We start from the raw sequence: 19,809 nt of genomic DNA, 5'->3' as shown, positions 1-19,809 counted from the left end.
GACGTAGTGCCGCGCGTGCACGCGCCGGAGGTCAGGAGGCTAATGGTTCGTCATGTTTATTAGTTAACAACTAGACATTGTGACTTCCTTGTTTAACCTTTTTGCGATTAATAAAACTACCCTCCCCCCCAAACACACGAAATCCTCAATGAGTTGACCGTGTTTATATATATATATATATATATATATATATATATATATATATATATATATATATATATATATATATATAAATGTTTATATCATATAATTAAGAGGCATGGTGCATCTTTTTACCTAGACTGGAAGCCATTTTTAAATACATGTTTGGTCATTTAATTGGTTTAGGCCTTTGATTTCATCCTCAGTTAAAAACTTAAAACTCTAATGAAATCAAAAATGACCCTGTTTGTACTGAAGATCCTTTTAAAAAAAAAGACAGCACTGCTTGAACAGCTGTGGGATCCGCTTGAGAATTTTATGGATTTACCTAATAACTACTTTTCCTATTAAGTTTGATTCCAAGTATAAACCCATTAGGATTAAAGAACCGTTAAGTATTTTTAAAAAAAACTCATAAGGGATGATAACATTCCTTTGAGCTCCCTTCCACCTGCTACCCAATCCAGAAACTGTCTTAAACTTACATCCATCATTTAATTTTCCATAGCAACCTTTCCTTCTTTTACTTGCTAGTATACACCAGACCCTTATGCAGCATTCTCCTGTGCACAACAACTTCATCTGGTACATGCCTCTCAGCAGAAAGAAATGCACCTCTTATATCATGGGTTACATCCTGCACCCTGCCACTATCCAAAACAATAACTCATAATCACACTATCCAGTGTCAGAGAGGAGAGGATGAGTTCCTTTTTGAGTCTGGTTCTGCTCGTGGTTTCTTCCTCATGACATCACAGAGTTTTTCCTCACCACAGGCTTGCTTATTATGGATCTAAATCTAAACCCATATCCGGATTTCTGCAAAGCTACAGTTGAATTGAATTAGGGGGCACGGTGGCTTAGTGATTTGCACATTTGCCTCACACCTCCTGGGGGTTAGAGGTTTGAATCCCACCTCCATTCCCGCTGCCCCCTGTGCATGGAGTTTGCACATTCTCCCCATACTATGAAGGTTTCCTCCGGGTACTCCGGTTTCCTCCCCAAGTCGAAAGACATGCATTGTAGGCTGACTGGCATTTCCAAATTGTCCACTGTGTGTGAAAGTGTGTCTGATTGTGCCCTGAAATGAGTTGGCACCCTGTCCAGAATGTCACATGCCTTGTCTCCCATGTTCACTGGGATAGGCTTCACCGTGACCCTGTGTCAGATAAACGGTATGGAAAATGGATGGATGAATTGACATTCATTTTATTCAAAGTATACAGAAATCAAATCGTTTCCGTAAAAATGTCAGTAGTCTATGTAAAATTCACTGCATATTAAAAAAAAAACCCAACAACTCCATGATTCATTTCTTAAAGTGATAACGACAATTTGGAAAACAGTTTAGAAAATCTTCCACATTTTCCAAATTCATAGCCAATCTTTTCTAAAACGCAGAATAAACAGATCAAAGTAAAAGACTGTATAAAAAGTTAAAAAATAAAATTCACAGGTAAGTAACATTTTAAAATGTATTTCTTACAGTAGCAGCATTACTATATAAACATTAATCTTTATAAACATAGTACACTAAGTAAAAATCTTTGCATACTAAGTAGTAGGCTAAAGTCAATCTTATACCCCTGCTTCCTAAGGTGCATAAAAACATTAAGAACAATTTAATGCACATAAAAGGTCTATCAGTATTTTATTTGATTATAGTTTCGTGGTATTTTACACAGCCATTTATGCTTCAATTATATCCCTTTACTTTTCCTCTCTCCACTTATTGTTTTATGACTGTCCCAATTAATAATAATATAATATTGTGAAAATAATAAATAAGTAAATATCTTCAAAATAATTCAATTAAAAGCTAATATGTACATGATTTGAACTAACCCTATGCTTGTTATGCTTAAGTTACAGTGGTGTATCCTATGCATCATATATTAGTCATGACAGTTTTATAACCTTATGAAAAAAATAATCCTGCTTCAAAATTATTAGGGTCAACTTCCTGTTTGATGCTGACCACACCCACTTACATAACCCCCACATGGTATGCACACTACATGAGTGCTCCCAGATGAAGTGCACACACTACATGACCTTTGATCACAGATGAGCACACCGAATCTTCAAATTCTGCTCACAAAAATAAACACAAGAGCTGTCTATCACGTGTCTTTGTGACACGATTTTATACAGAAAGAAAACAAAAATGAGAAATAAGAGAAAATATGGAGGAAATATTGGTTAGGGAGACGCGGGAACTGAAATTGTTCTGTTCTGTAAAGAGAACTGGAAGCATCATGCAAAGAACATAGCTATTTTACACTGTGAGCTTCCAGGAATCAAGTCATGTTTGTTTTTCTTTTTACTGTTACTAACAACTATTTGAGTACGACATGCCAAGAATTGCCTGATTTTTTTTGTGGTTACATTTTGCCCACATAAGCAAAATGGAAGGTGTGTGATAAACTGGATTCAGGGCTCTGTGTGTGAGAACAGATGAATTTGATTTCCTCTTGGAAGCCATTGTCTGTTTCTCAATGCTCTACTTGCTGCTAGTTGTAGAGTGGTTCACTACATCATTCATCACAGAGATCCATCCATCTTCTATACCGCTTATCCTACTGAGTCGAGGGGAACCTGGAGCATGGGGCAAAAGGCAGGGTACACCCTGGGTGGGGTGCCAATCCATCACAGGTCACAATCACATACACACACTACAGGCACTTTGGACATGCCAACCATGCATGTTTTTGGACTGGGGGAGGAAACCAGAATACCCGGAGGGAACCCCTGCAGCACAGGGAGAACATGCAAACTCCGCACACACAGGGCAGCAGGAATTGAACCCCTAACCCTGGTGGTGTGAGGCAAACATGCTAACCACTAAGCCACCGTGCACCCTTCATCACCGAGATGAATGTGTATAAACATGTATAATTCTATCTAATCAAGCATAACATCATTTTAGACATTGCAGTCAAACCAGAAATCTCCTTAGGCTTTTTGACCAATTGTGAGGATTTGAGAATTTTTGGGTTACAATTCTTAAGAAGAGAGAAAAAGAACGTACACAAGAAAGAAGGCGCCCTCACCCAGCTACATGCCTCGTCCCACACCAAGGCCTTGGGAGAGTTTGCCAAATGACACACAGACACACAAAGTTCAAATGGCAAGATCTCGGTTTTATTCAAAGAAATGTAAAATTTATATCACGCTTGATACACAACAGAGACAATGGGTTAACTATTGATTGGCTAGGCGGGAGGGCATATTTGCGTATAACAGGAAGCATATCAATGTAAGACAGGAACAACACCATATATGGTTTTCAGGAAGTCATACAGTAGGAATACGTTCAAATGCTATTCGGGAACGTGTGTAAATGTGCACAAATGGTATTCACGTAGACAAAGGAATGCAAATAGTGACGGGCTTTATTTGTCTGTATCTGAGTTAACAGAGGAACAAAGAGAAAAAAAAAGGTGTTAATACAGGAACAAGGAACCAGAAAGGGGGGAGTGTTCACAGAGATGGGAGAGTTTTCACAGTAAACTTATCACCACTAAAATACCCACAAATTCTCAAGCCTTAATTCATTATTCATAGATGTTAAGACCCGAGTCTCATTGGTAGTACAAACAGCTTCCTCGGGAAAAACAATGTGGGGAATATGAAGTTAATGTAGTTACTCATTGTAAATGAAGTTACAATGCACATTCTTAATATGCAAATGGTCAACTCATACTTAAAGAGGTAATCACATTCACAATCGAAGCTATAATGTATAATATTTCATACCAGTGTGCCAGAGGGAGCGTAGTTCATTTACTGATGCTGTTTGAATATTTTATGAACAACATCCCTTTTGCACGCATGTCTCAGATTCATTGTGGTTTGACCTCTAACCAAATGTCACGACTCAGGAATAAGGCAGGTCAGTGTTGCAAAGTATTTACCCTTTATGTCTAATCAACATATTTATGATATGTATATGTCTAAATATACACTAGGGAAATCTTTTCACCTTCACCAAAACAATGTGACGTAGTTTTAATTACAAAATGGTGTCTGTGTTGCTCATATTGTGTCCTAAATCCTATGAAAAGAACTGTCTGGGAGGTTTTCTCACAGAAGTTCTTTGACTTGCCCAGTGTAAAAGGTGGGACGAGTTAAACTGGAGGGGAGTTACTGCACACAACAGATTGATTAGTTTCCTTAAACAAATTTGCATAGGGATCTCCTGCAAATCTTGCTGGATTTGTTTAGTAGACCTTCCATAAACCTCTGCTTTATTATTATTATTATTATTATTATTATTATTATTATTATTATTATTATTATTTCTGTTTCTCCTCTCATCTCCTCTCCTTTCCCTCAAAGTAAGATGTCCATACGAGCAATCTTATGTCGATCTGGTTGGTTTTAAATAGCTCTGCAAGCTTCATTCTCATGGATACAGGATGTTTCATTGGTTGAGAGTAACTGGAGGGCTTGACCAATCAGGAGTCATTACCATGGTTCTGATCAGCCAATAGCTGCTCAGAGCTATTTCACTGTCACTGGGGAGGCGTACTGGCGTAGTGTGCCAGGCTTGCCAGGATGGTAATTTGACAACCACCATACCAATAAGGCAAGCTCCATAAAATATATATAAATGCTCAGTTTATAAAAGAAAGGGTAATTGGATTGGATGGGAGGCTGAGAAATGACCTCATTTGTCAGAGGCATTTGATATATTTATGTATATCTACACTACTAAGTTGAATGTATAGGCCATCTTGATCACACACACATACACACACACACTTTTGGAAGCCCTTTGACGTCATCGAGGTAAATTGGTTTGCTTTGCAAGGACCGTGGTCCTTTTTGGTGGTATGTCTCCTAGGTAACCAGTTCCTCATACTGCTGTCTCTGGACACATACTCCCTCACTGCATGTTAAAAACAACAGAGTCGACAAAAACACCAATGACGGAGTGTTGCTCAGGAACGTAGGAAGACCACCTTAGGGAGTGTTAGGGCTGTGTTAAATAATGTACCACTTGCTCATTCTTTCAGTGCTTTGCATTCTTCTCTAGATGAATCCAAGACCTTGCTTTAATCTGGGAAAAAAAAAAAAAAACATGTCTAGGGGACGAAGCCATGACTTTAATCGTGTTTGTGTTCGGATCTGAAGGAGTAGGAAGATTTAAGATTTATTAAAATGATAATAAGCTTATAAATAAATGCTGTATTTAATATAGCTTTATTATCCTTAATGTGTTCAGCAGGACAACCAAAACAAGCAGCTGACAGTTTGGGCTTCTGCACTTATCTTCGTCATTTGAGAATGCTGCAATGACAACAGACGGGTTGACTCATTCGTACAGTGCTGTCCAAAAAATAAAACGACGGCTATGGGCACACAAGCTGCTTTGTTGCCGTTTTTGTGGAGGAAAAAAAGAAAGGTCCTTTGCGTTGGTTGTGGCCTGGAATTTTAATCTTACCGTACAAATCATTTCAGCGTGCATTTATAGCAATCTAATCATTGCATACTGTATATCTCATTACCAGAAAAGAGTGTTAAGAGCTTTTAAGCGGTTTGATGTTGTTAAACTGATTAATTTGTTTAAAAAATTGCATATCATGCGTATGTTCATAGCTAGTAACGAACCCCTTGTATTCTGTTATTCATATGAGGAAATGGAAGTGTCGGAAATTGGAAAATCAGAAAAGGGTTGATTGTTTTCATTTGCATAAACTCAAATACTAATTTAATATATGTTTGATAAATCAACATCAACGGTGTTGGTCGAAGATATTCACTTTTACACCGATCAGCCGTAACATTAAAACCACTGACAGGTGATGTGAATAACATTGATTAACTCGTTACAATGGCACCTGTCAAGGGGTGGGATTATATTAGTGTCACATTTCAAGGTAGAATCGGAAACAATCGCAGATTTTCAAATAGTTTATTTGAATAAACAACAAAAAACAAAGACACTAAGACAACTTGGCATAATACTATGGCAAAACTAAACATAAACTAACAAGATCAATAAACATGGTAACATGGAACACGGTAGTCTAAGACAAACGAAAAGGCAGAGAAACAGTGCAAACAATGGCTATATATAAGTGGGCTCATTAACAGAAACGTGATTCAGGTGCAAGTGGTCATGTGACATGTAGTACAGTGCAGTGTCTGATGGGAACTGAAGTCCAGAGTTCCACCTTGATATATGACAATTAGGCAGCAAGTTGATGTGTTGGAAGCAGGAAAAATGGGCAAGTGTAAGGATCTGACTGACTCAAGGGCCAAATTGTGTTGGCTAAATTTTATTTTGCTCATCACAGAGCCCAGTGCAGTGACAAAGACTTTTTTTTTTCCTCATAGCATCTGTTTTAGCAATAGTAGTCATGATGATCTCACAGGTTAGCTGAAGTGTTTTCAATGACTCATCATGTATATTTGCACACACATTTACTATGCTTATTAATGCTTATCAAGATGATGATAGGAAATGTACAGCTGCAGGCAGTGTAATGCCTGAGGTTGCGGACATAATCTTACATAAGGAATGCGTGTGATATTTTGACCAGGATTTGTATGTTTTACATGATATATAGTACACGTCCATAGTTATTTCAATAAATGACACTAATTTGGTGTAGAATGTAACTTGCGCATCTTAAGGTATTTACGTGGATACCACTGAGTGTTTCAGAAACTACTGACCTCCAGGGTTTTTATGTAGGTCAGAGAAGCATGGCCAGACTGGTTCAAGCTGATTTGAGAGACAGGAAGTCTACAGTAACTCAAATAACCATTCTTTCAGTCCTGGGGAGAGCATAATTGGCCATGCTCTTAGGGTGGGTGTTATGGCATACCCTCTCTTCATGAGAAAGCTCATGTATGCAGAAGAGTGTGGATAGTGCTTTCCTCTGAGTGTTTTACGCCGCACTGTGATACTGTTTGAAAAAAGATGTACTTGGCTGGCTTCACGTGTATCGAAATAAACACATGATATAGCCTTCACCCTCCCTGGTTGGTAGCTGTTGTATGATAGAGAAGAGCTGGATAGTGGGTGGGGGAAAAACACTCTACAACCGTGGTAAACAGAAAAGCATTTCAAAACACAGAAAAGCTTAGAGAAAGATGGGTTACAACAGCAGGAGACCACATTAGGTTTACCTTCTATGAACAAAATAGAGGAACATAAAGCTACAATGGGCACAGGATCCACGAAAACTGGGTAGTTGAAGATTAGAACAACATTACCTGGCCTTTTTCCACTCTTCAACTGTCCAGTATGTAAATCAAAATTAGGCAAATTAGTAAGCTTATCCAAATTAGGCAAAGAAGAAACTTCATGACTTTGTAAGTTATGTCAAATCAGGTAACTACAGATCTAAATTTGGCAAAAGATTGAAAAGGTTGAGTATGCAATAAAAACTTTTCAGTCTCACTCAGGCACAAACATACACAGCTGCACAGCTTATGAAAAACAGTCCAAATATCTTTCTTCAGGTCCCAGTGTAATAATTCACACTTTTTTTTTATACCATGTCATTTTGTGGTTCTTCACTCCTCCAGAAAAGTGAGAAGGTGTTACAAGCACTGTAAGGTGTCATTGTGTTCAATTCTGCCTGGCTTTTATCTTTTACTCTACATAGAAGGAGCATTGGAGACATACATTGAAAGACATGGGGTTTGTAGACTATCATATCGAGTTTTTAAATATCTTCCCATCTCTAAGGCAGGACGGCAGAAAGAAAAGAAACAAGTGATGTAAAGACAGATAACATCCTGAAGATGACTACGGTTGGATGGTGCAGCACAAACCACAACATGCGATGTACTCTTCCACACTGCATTTGTGACAGTTGAGTTTGCTATGCCACAGTGATAGGAATTTATCGATAGCTTCCATGGGAAATTTCGGCCAGCCCTAATATGATGAATGTTGGGTACTTTAGTTTTGACTGTATACCTGAAACTGGTGGTTGTCACTAGTGGTTTCACTAGACTCACCATATTCTCAGATGTGTTCTGCCCAAGTGATGAGTTCAGCTGCACTGATGACTCTATGGTGACAACCTACAATATTGCATCACGCAATCGAAATATATTGGGTATTAACAGCAATCCCCCCAATCTGCAGATATTGGCTCCTCTGTAATGGAATTAGCTGACACATCACTCCTGTTGGTAGGGCATCTGGGCCAAGTTATCATATTTAACTTGGAGGCTTAGTGGTTAGCGGGTTTGCCTTGCACCTGGATGTTCAAAAGCGTGTGCAGAGCTTGCATGTTCTCACCCTGCTTCGAGGTTCAGGGTTCCTCCCCTGAAACCTATGGTACTATGGTTTCCTCATGCGTTCCAGGCTGACTGGCATCTCTGAATTGTCCAAAGTGTGTGAGTGGGTTGGCACCCTGTCTAGAGTATCCCCATCCTTGTGCCCCGAGTCACCTGGGATAGGGTCCAGGCGACCCCGTGTAAGATAATGAAAATGGATGGACGGTTTATACACACTTTTGTGTATGATTGGTGCTTTGCTTAGTGTGTGCAAATCATCCTTCTGGATCCTTCTGGTCATTCTTTGGGCCTGGACATAAAGCAGTTCAGCAACCATAACCTGCTGTAAACTACATCGCCACATTGCATTGGGATGGGCTACTGATACTACTGCGTCGAACATCGCTTTCGCTTATTTACACACCGCTACAACAATACTTGTACTAACCTCTGACTAACGAAGGTGTATATCATTAGCTCCTACTTGAATCTTTGAAAACCTGTGCTTTCCTAAGACCCTAAGATTTCCTAAGAAAAACAAATTATATACGCACCTTGCTATACTACCGTGTCAAACGTACATTCACGTCAGCTACTGCACAGAGTTTTATCAATAACATCAAGAGATATCAGAGGTTATAACACAGCAGCTATGCTTGTACCAGGAATAACATTCATGAAATGTATCAGTCAGGATTTCATCATAGCACAGAATCAGCTCTGGTTAAAGTGGTAAATGACCTGCTAATGTCGTCTGATCAGGGTTGTGTCTCCACACTTGTGTTGCTTGACAAAAGTGCAGATTTTGATACCATTGATTTTACTATTCTCCTTGGTAGACTAGAAAACGTTGTTGGCATTATGGGATTGGCCCTCTATTGGCTCAGGTCTTATTTGACTGATTGCTATCAGTTTGTTGATGTTGTCCCAAAGCAGCTTTACAGAAATATAAAAATTCAGGATCTAGATTTTAAATGTATGAATTTACCCTTAATGAGCAAGCCAGATGTGATGGTGGCAAGGAAAAACTCCCTGAGATGACATGAGGGGGGAACCAAACTCAAAATTGAACCCATTCTCATCTGGGTGACAATGGATAGCTCAATTATAAATAAATAAATCCCTTCTATAAATGTGCTAATACTACATTATTACACAAATTGTACAGTTGTGTAACCAGGAAAATTCATGACAGTTTTTACATGAAGTCTGTTTTGTTGAACTTTGATCCACTGTTCACTGATGGAGACTTGAGTGCAAAACTGTTTGTGGCAATTGCAGTCCTAGCCATCATATCATAACTGTTCACATGAATTGAGGTCCAAAGCCATCTTTATGGTTTTTAAGTGGTACCATTTTCAGTAATCTCAATGATCTTTAGGCTGCACCATTGTGGGGCCATCCTCAGAAGCAGCATGTGACTTCCAATTGATGAGAACTCCAACCAGAAGTAGGACATCAGGATGGATCAGGCAAGTCCAGAGAGCAGAAGGGGTCAGTATCACTGGTATCTCCCAGCCAGCTCCATCAAACCCCTTGAGATGATTCAGAATGCTGCTGCGCGCCTCGTCTTCAACCAGTCCAAGAGAACCCATGTCACACCCCTCTTCATCTCCCTCCACTGGCTTCCTGTAGCTGCCCGCATCAAGTTCAAAGCCTTGATGCTCACCTACAAGACCTTGTCAGGAACAGCACCCTCCTACCTCAACTCTCTCCTGAAGGCCTACGTTCCCTGTCGCATTCTGCGATCGATTAGCGACCGACGTTTAGCAGTTCCAACTCAGCGTGGCGTCCCTTTCCAGAACCTTCACACTAACTGTTCCTCAGTGGTGGAATGCACTTCCAATCTCAATCCGGACCGCAGAATCTCTCACCATCTTCAAAAAACAGCTAAAGACCCACCCCTTCTATGAACACCTAACCAACTCATTAAAATAAATAAATAAATAAATAAATAAATGCACTTACACCTCTACTCTGCACTTTGCTTCTTCTGGAATTCAATTAATAGATCTTGTATGGTAACACTTCTTGTATTGTTCTCTGCTTGATATCGCTTTGCTTGTATCTTTCTCATTTGTAAGTCGCTTTGGATAAAAGCGTCTGCTAAGTGAATAAATGTAATGTAAATGTAGTATAATGTGTAGCGCGACAGAAAGAGAGGGGGAGAGAGAGGGAAAGAGATTATTAGCGATGCTTATTGTCCCGAAATGGTTAAAGACAATGTATTTTGCGTGAATACAAGCAGGGACTCTGGCAAAACTAGCTATGACAGCATAATTAAAAATGAGAGCCAGAAGGTAATACAGACATGAGGGCACCCTGGGACCCAGCCACTCCACCATCAACAAACCTGGGTGAACATGTGAAAGTAGGGAGTAACAGCATCCAAAATCCCAGTTCACCACACCTGTGTGCCTGTGAGCCCTCTAGATCTACTCCTTTACCTAAGAAAAAAACTATTCACAAAAAGCTTGACTGGACTCAAACACTGTGTCTGAGTCCTGAACACTAACTGGAAGGCTGTTCCATAACTGTGGGGCTTTGTAAGAGAAAGCTCTACACCCTGCTGTAGCCTTCACTTTTCGAGGTAACAACAAATAGCCTGTACCTTTTGATCAAAATAGGCGTTGCAGATCATAAAAGACCAAAAGTTCGCTCGGGTACTGTGGCACGAGACCATTTAATGGTTTATAGGACAATAGTAGTATTTTATAATCAGTGCGAGATTTTACTTGGAATTGGTCTTCCAATTAGTGTTCAGGACTCAGACACAGTCTCAGTATTTAAGTCCAGGCTGAAAACATATTTGTCAAGCTTTTTGTGAATAGTTTTTTTTTAGTTAAAGGAGCAAATCTAGAGGGCTCACAGTCATAGAATGTTGTGGTGAACTGGGATGTTTGGATGCTGTCACCCCCCACTTTCACATGTTCACCCAGGTTTGTTGATGGTGGAGTGGCTGGCTGCTGTATGTCCACAGGTGCCCTCATGTCTGTATTGCCTTCTGGTTCTCCCAGCTATGCTGTCATAGCTAGTCCTGCCAGAGTCCCTGCTTGCACTCACACAAAACACATTGTCCTTAACCACTACAGGACAATAAGCATGCCTCTCTCTCTCCCTCTCTCCCCCACGCTCTCTCTCTCTCTCTCCCTCTCTCTCCCGCACTCTTTCTGTCGCGCTACACATTATACTCCTGAGATACCAGTGACCCTGACCCCTTCTGCTCTCTGGACCTGCCTGATCCATCCTGATGTCCTACTTCTGGTTGGAGTTCTCATCAATTGGAAGTTAATTGCTGCTACTGAGGATGGCCCCACATGGTGCAGCCTAAAGATCATTGAGATTACTGAGGATGGTACCACTTACAAACCATAAAGATGGCCTTGGACCTCAATTCATATGAACAGTTATGCTATGATAACTTAGGACTACAATTGCTATATTGAATACTTATTAGCCTATGTGTGAATTTGACTTGAAGTATGTGTCTTTTAAAACTGTCTTGCAAACACTTCAGGGAGGCATAATTATGGAGATGCATGCTCTGGCGATAAACTTGCCTTGCATACATTGGTGGCCAGATGATTCTGATCTTGACTTTGTAGATGAATCCAGCTTTTCTTTCCAATATTATTATCACCCAATTTCATGAATCAGTCTATAAATAATGTGTGAGCCTCCAGACCTCCAGAGCCTCTAGTTTCCGTTGTGCCTGGTATAAACCCTGTAGTGTTATTTGAAAGTGGAAGACAGCAATGTGATCCTCAGTCCTTTACTTACCAAGGGCATTAGACACAGGGGGCTCCATTGTCTGGGCAGAGGTTAGCCTACTAGGTGGTGGACGTCATGACCTATAGACAAGCTGGTTTCCCAGCCAGCTGTGACATGCCACTATACGATGAGTATTGTGATTGAGTGGTGTACCACACCATCACTGGCAGTCTGAGCTGCTGCTGTCTGGGCCTTACCATGCACTTTCTAAAGATTGAATACCTTAGCTGTGTTAAGCCTTAGCTGTGTTCTTCATGACATTGTTGGCATCTAGATGTTACACACTACCTGGATATAACAGGATAAAACAGATGAGCAAAAATTACTGTATAAAATGAACTATTATTATAGACACCCCCTAGAAAATTTCTTAAATAGATCCAAGCAAACTGTAATTATTGAAAAACTTCTCAGAAGTCTACAGGAACTTTTAACCATTTTGTTGCCCTTAACCATGTCCTGTTTTTTTCTGGGGCATAAAGATAATGTTGTACACCCATAAAACCCCTTTGTCAACATGATAAAAAACAAATACTTCCAACATGAAACAGATGATTGTTGACGGTTGTTAGCCTGCACAAATCAGATAATGGATACAAAAAGTACACAAGCAGTTAAAAGTATCATTAAGCCAAACCAAATGACTGAAACAGTTGGAAATTTGCCAGGAATTTGAGCTCTCTGTCCATCCTACATACTGAGAGGGGTAGTGAAGCAAGAAAAAAACGAGCCCAAATACCAGTATTAGCAATGCACAAGGTTAGATGATACCTGTAGGGTTCATGTTTCAAAATCAACTGTTGAGTTCATGTTCATAACAAGCATGAAAAAAGAAGTCCTTCTGGAGAGCATGTGTGCTGTAGTCAGATAAGACCAAAATCAAAATCTTTGGTCATGTACACCATCACCATGTTTGGTGATGCTGTAAAATATGGAGGTGTTGGTGGGTCAGAGGTTCTTGTGAAGATTGACTGAAGTACCATTATAATTCAGACCAGAACCTGGTTGCCTCTGCCAGAAAGTCCAGCTTCCAACAAGATGATGTGCCAAACGTACTTCCAAAGTCAACACAAAATCAATATTTAATACCATCTCAGTCTCCTGTGGTCTGAATTGGAGATGGAAGTCCACAAGTACAAACCTAAATGTGTTGCATAAGATCCCAAACAAAAGAATTTAAAAAACGCAAATGATTATAAGGTAGAAATACATGAGATGGGTATATACAGTCACTACTTTCACCACAATCCCTCTGGAGTTTGTTCATTTATTTACAGTTAAAATATGACAAGCTTGACAGGCAGACCTACTAAAAATTGCAAATGCTAAGCACTTTTCTGGTCACAGTAATGGAAGTAGTATTGCCTGTTTACCTTGATTTGCTTTAGTGACTGGTTGGTGATGTTGTAAATGTTACATATCTGTCTACAGTGTGACCAAAATTACGTAGCACTGCTTTTAACTACAGGTGCAACTGGCTATCCCTAACCATAGATTCATGTGTGATTGCAGCTAGGTGATGGCATAACTAGTAGAGGTAATGCAAATTGGGTAGCAATGGCCACTACTACATTTGGCTTTACAACACTGACAGCATACTAGCTGCTTTTCAGATGTCTTCTTCTTCTTCTTCTTCTTCTTCTTCTTCTTCTTCTTTCATGAGCAACATGATCTAAATGTTAAACTTTCATAGAAGCTTTTAGAAGGTGATTTTTCTCTTCACCGGGTCCATCAAGTTCTCATAGGGTTTGACTGTGTACTGCACACATGTTCTCCGCAATAAAGCTTAATGGTGTTTCCAGTAACAGATCTGAGGGTGCAGTCCCTCACCCAGCTGAGTGAAAGATCGTATTCTACTGCCTAATGGACACTAGAGCTATAGTGAACCTGAGATTGCACATCTCTCTCTCTCTCTCTCTCTCTCTCTCTCTCTCTCGTTCACACAAAGCCCCCTTTCAGTAATGACATCACCACACTGCAGCCTAGTTCTCAAATCTCCCATATTACTGATCCTTGGCTCCAACCAATCAGATCAAAGTGTTGACCTCACTCGAACAGTCACACACATGCAAGGACGCGTGCATGCACACGCACACATGCACACACACGCACACACACACACACACACATACACACACTTAGATCACATTAATTTCATGATATCAAGTAACTGCAAATACTCAGCCCTTCCCACTATACTATATATATATATATATATATATATATATATATATATATATATATATATATATATATATATATATGTATACACACACACACACATACATATATATATATATATATATATATATATATATATATATATATATATATATATATATATATACAGTACAGTACAGTACATCACTGCTGCTAGCTTTTGTTGATTAAAAAAGTGTAAAAGTGTTTTCCCCCTTCTCAAAGAACAGTTATTATAGCTTTATAGTTTGTCCATCCATCTATTATCCATACACAGGGTCACAGGGAGCCTGGAGCCTATCCCAGGGGACTCAGGGCATGAGGCAGGGGACACCCTGGATGATGTGGTAACCCATCACAGGGCACAATCATGCACACATTCACACACTATGGACAATTTGGGAATGCTAATCAGTCTACAATGCATGTCTTTGGACTGGGGGAGGAAACCCAGAGGAAAACCCCTAAGCATGGGGAAAACATGCACACTGGGCAGAGGCCCAAAAAACAGAACCATTGCATTGCTCTTATACTGTGCTCTTATGCTTCTTGATTTCTTGAAAAACAATCAGCAGGGTATTACTATTTGAGGAGTTTAATGCTGACTTTGTCAGAAGTGTACGCATGTATAACACGTTTGTGGAAGTGTATCATGGCACGAACAAAAGAGATTTCTGAGGACCTCTGAAAAAGAGGTGTTGATGCTCACCAGGCAGGAAAAAGTTATAAAACCATTTCAAAAGAGTTTAGATTCCACCAATCCACAGTCAGACAGGTTGTGTACAAATATAGAAAACTCGACTATTGTTACCCTCTCCAGGAGTGGAGACCAACAAAAATCCCTCCAAGAGCAAGACGTGTAATAGTCCTCAAAGTCACAAAGGAACTCAGGGTAACTTCTAAGCAACTAAAGGCCCCTCTCACATTGGCTAATGTTAATGTTCATGAGTCCATCATCAGGAGAACACTGAACAACAATGTGTATGGCAGGGTTACAAGGAGAAAACCACGGCTCTACAAAAAGAATATTTCTGCCTATCTGAATTTGCTAAAGATCATGTGGACAAGTCAGAAGTCTATTGGAAAAATGTTTTGTGGATGGATGAGACCAAAATATTTTTTTTGTTTAAATGAGAGGCATTATGTTTGGATAAAGGAAAACACTGCATTCCAGCATAAGAACCTTATCCCATGTGTGAAACATGCTGGTGGTAGTATCATGGGTTGAGCCTGTTTTGCTTGATCTGGGCCAGGACGACTTGCCATCATTGATGGAACAATGAATTCTGAATAATACTAGCGAATTATGAAGGAAAATGTCAGGACACCAGATACTGAAAGCAAAAGTTCACATACTTTTGCCACTCACAGATGTGTAATATTGGATCATTTTCCTGAATAAATAAATGACCAAGCAATTATGGCTTCTCTTTATCTTACTTTTAGGACTGTGAAAATGTGATGATGTTTTCGGTCATATTTCGGTTTTCGGGGGGGGGGTTATGGATTCCACATAATTTGCTTGCTAGGTATTTTCAGCTTCTGCACTGGTCAATAAACCTATTCACACAGCACTACTTCCTGGAGAATTCTACCTATACCATACACCTTATCTAGTGATTCAATCTACTTTATTTATTCATTATGCAATCAATTGAAAACGAGCCATTTAAAAGCTCACTATGAGTTAGTGAGTCAGGTATAAGTCAGGTATAAAGGACACAATGAACGATTTAAAAACTACTTGAGCCAGAGACATACAGCTCAATCAAGCTTTATTTACATGCGCACCATTTTTATACAAACTAGATTGCAATTCAAAATGGAGTATACAGGGAAAAAAATACCCACTAACATCAAGAAGAGAAGTCATTACTACTGTACAGGATCAAGGGGTCAAGGGGCAAAGATAATAGGTAGGAAAAATGAAAGGGGATAAAGTCAGGAAGAGATTAGAATAGTGGTACTCGTTTGTGATCCTCAGCATGGACATATAACACCTTTGACTTGGGAGGATGTTACAGCTGGAAGTAGAATAACTATTATTCCCATGGAAAATATTGAGGTGGTCTATAACTCAGTCACCCCTCCCACAAATAATAATAATAATAATAATAATAATAATAATAATAATAATAAGAGGAAGAAGAACCACATGCAAGGTTGTTCTGAAGAACAAGGGCCAAAAAAGATTTAAAATGTTTTTAAAAATTTGTGTATCCTGAATGTTCAGTGCGTGATTTTCCAAACAATGGGCCTCATTTATCAAGCTGGATATGAACGAATGAGTTACAGCAGGTTTATATACGGATATATACGCATGTTTAAATAGCTGTTATTTCAGTTGCATGAATTTAGTAAAAAAAAAAAAAAAAAAAAAAGGGAAAATGCTCATGTTCATATTCTTCATATTAATGGCGATAAGTAAAAAAAAAAAAAGTAAAATATGAAAAACAAAAATTTAATAATAAAAGAATGCAAGCCAACCCAAATCCATAAATTAACATGACAACGGCATAAGGAAGATGTAAGCCGACCAGCTACAATGACTCAGCTGGAATAAGGCTACTGGAAGATTTAACGCATGCCGTGCTTACGAGGGAACGGATATTTTGAGACTGCTACAAGTTGTTTGGAGAATGAAAGCCGGTTAAAAATTAGGTTTGTTTACACTTTAGAGCTAGTACTAATTCAACCGACAAAAAGATCTGGTGCCATTCCTGTCCGAGTTTAATCAGTGCATGGGTTTCGGGAGAAATACTGTAAGTGGGATCTACAGTAGTAGGTCTCAACCTCCAATGAGCTGTATATTCCCTAGTGCGTTGCTTTACTTGCCATCATTGGTTTCTTCTTGAATTCGTCAGGTTTCCTTACAACACATTTCCTCATACATTTCTAAGAAGGTATTGCATTTCTAAGATGGCGCACTGGTGCGCAATGGATAGTTACCAAGACAGTGGAAGATCTTTTTTTTAACCCCCCTCTGTCCTCATGTCAACACATTATCTTTTCACCTCACTTAATTCACACCTAATTCACCTTTTCATTCAGCGTAATTTGTTGAATATTAGGTTGTATTGGTGTCAGCGCAAGTCAAAATAACTTGCGCTTCTGAGGAATTCATTCATTTTCTTTCACAATGCCATCCTCATTTTGGACTTTGAGCTTTCCCTATTACAGAGTTTTGTCTGTATCGCTAAACGAACGTGCTTTTAACTTTATGTGTGATTGGTATTTCTGAACATATGCTTGAGAGTACGAAGGAAATCTGTGTTTTTTTTGTTTGATTTGTAAACACGACAGGAATTTGAAGTTGGGTGTGGCCTATGAACAGATTTACACAAAACTTCACTTAAAAGACTGATAAATGAGGCCCATTATATGAGATACAGCTCGCTCTTTATGGATTAGGTTCTGTCTATGAAGAAGACTAAATACAAGATTTTTCATTTTCACAACACCTACACATCACCTTTAGTTTGTGTACTGGGAGGCTATTCTGACATTTTGGGGTATTTTATAATCTTGACTTAACTCCCCCCACCCGTGCCCCATGAGTGGTCCGAACCCCTCTGAGAAATACACCCCCCCCCCCCCCCCCCCCCCCAAACCCTTTTCAATACTTCATACTTGAAAAAAGAACTGGTACTGTGCCATCACAACATTACATGACTTTAAGCAGGATGTTTTACATATTTTACACAATGCATATGCACAGTTACATACATGCATAGTGATGGGAGACAACGCAGAACACTGGGGAATTTTCATCATTTTATACAATTGTAATAAAAGCTGAGCTTTCCAAAACAAAATCTCAAAGTAGACACAAAAACAGCCCCACCCCCAAACCCCTCCCGCAAACGAAGCAACAACAACAAATTCTTTTGTTGCTTCCTGTTTTTAGAAGTTTGTTGCTTAGGTATAAATGCACACATTCCCTTAACATTTCTTACTGTCAAGAAATTGTATACAACCAGGATGCAGTTAGAATAAACAGGGGACCTGAATGGTTTTATGGTAACCCCTTTCAACCCTGAGCCATGGTGGTGTAGTTTGCATATAGAGACAGGATGTCTCTAAATTCAACTATCTGTTGTTGTTGTTTTTTTCCTCTTGATTTTGGCTACCAGCATCTCCAACATGTTCAAGTAATTTGGCAAATATACAAATGATAGCTTATTGTTTTTGCTCAGTAAAGATGGATTCCACAGGGAAAGCCTACTCACCACTAAATGCTGCCATAAGCTATGGTAATATGTTTATGCTCCGTCCTTCAAGCCCTGGGAACCCACACGGCCTCAATAAAGCAACACTGATTATTCAGCACCAGTATGGCATGGGAATGTTCGCAACGCAAGAACATTCGTTAATTTGGCTACTCGGATATGCCATAGCCGGGACACTGCATTACTATTAGCTAAAAAGTGTTCTTCCACCAGCTAAGCTCTCACTTCGAAGCATTTACAAATGAGCTCAAACTCCTTACTTTTTCTTTCTTATTTTTTTTGTTTGTTTTTTTTTCAAAATAGTTACATACAGTACAAACAGTAAGTCATTTCTCTTATTATATTGCACTACAATCAGTTCTGATATTAGGCTACTACTTCAAATTAGAAACTGATTATGCTGCTATCGAAACTGAAACTGTAGGCAGAATCCAAAGTGCACCAAGTCAAAGCATAACTCAATCCGAGTGTTACTTTTGAAATTTGCAAGGGGTATATCGACTCATGGGACCTTTGTCTTCTTAAATTTTAATTCTCATTTTGATTAAGGGTTAAAGTGTAAGAGCTTGAAGATGACATTTGACAATAAACCATAAGGAAGTCATAGGAAATCTTATCCACAGCCCATGAGAATGTTTTTAAACACCCTGAAACTTTTCAAAATGGTTCTATTTTCTCGTCATTGTTTTGAGTCATGATTTAAAAAAAAAAAAAAAAAAAAAAAAAAAAAAGCATTTAATTGGAATTTTCTTGTTTGTCTGGAAGGTAGCTGGTTGGGACTCTGTCCTGTGTGGGTCCTGTGTTCAGTCATTCATTCAGGATGGTGTGTTTCCTGCATTGAAGATAAGATTCTCCAGAGCTGTAGACTGTAAACAGGCATAGGTTCCAGTGCTTGGTGCTGGCGGCAGTCTTGGCGATGGATGGCATGAGTCTGTGATGGATGGAAATTTGTCTGTGGTTTTTTTTTGTTTGTTTTTTTGTTTTTTTTTGCAATGAACTTTTGAGCCTGAAGAAGAAATACAGTGAGAGAAATAAGTTAGTCACATACTGCATCACCTCAGTTTGTCACTTCCCACTAGTGCTGGACTCCACGAGGTCACTTAGTTGCTGTCTTTTTGTGGGAGGTCTGTCATATGTAGTGCTATTACACAGATTTGTTACATTAAAATTACTCTGCCATTCTATCTTTTGGGATATCTGTTTGAACATACACTATATGGCC

General features: G+C 39.2%; 1 protein-coding gene across 3 annotated transcripts in view; it reads right to left on the bottom strand.

Annotated features, from left to right (window-relative positions):
• Window positions 1–16,116: 16,116 nt before the first annotated feature.
• Window positions 16,117–19,809, bottom strand: part of foxo3b (forkhead box O3b) — a 30,601-nt gene continuing 26,908 nt past the window's right edge. For all 3 annotated transcript variants that reach the window (XM_017492985.3, XM_017492995.3, XM_047152153.2), the window contains exon 4: window positions 16,117–19,593. The gene's annotated coding sequence lies outside the window, so the exon portion shown is untranslated. The remainder of the gene's footprint in view (window positions 19,594–19,809) is intronic.

Source organism: Ictalurus punctatus, chromosome 2, assembly GCF_001660625.3.
Source record: "Ictalurus punctatus breed USDA103 chromosome 2, Coco_2.0, whole genome shotgun sequence".
NCBI classification, from domain to species: domain Eukaryota; kingdom Metazoa; phylum Chordata; class Actinopteri; order Siluriformes; family Ictaluridae; genus Ictalurus; species Ictalurus punctatus.
The sequence above is the reverse complement of the archived record's forward strand: the minus strand, read 5'-3'. Positions and strand labels throughout refer to the sequence as shown.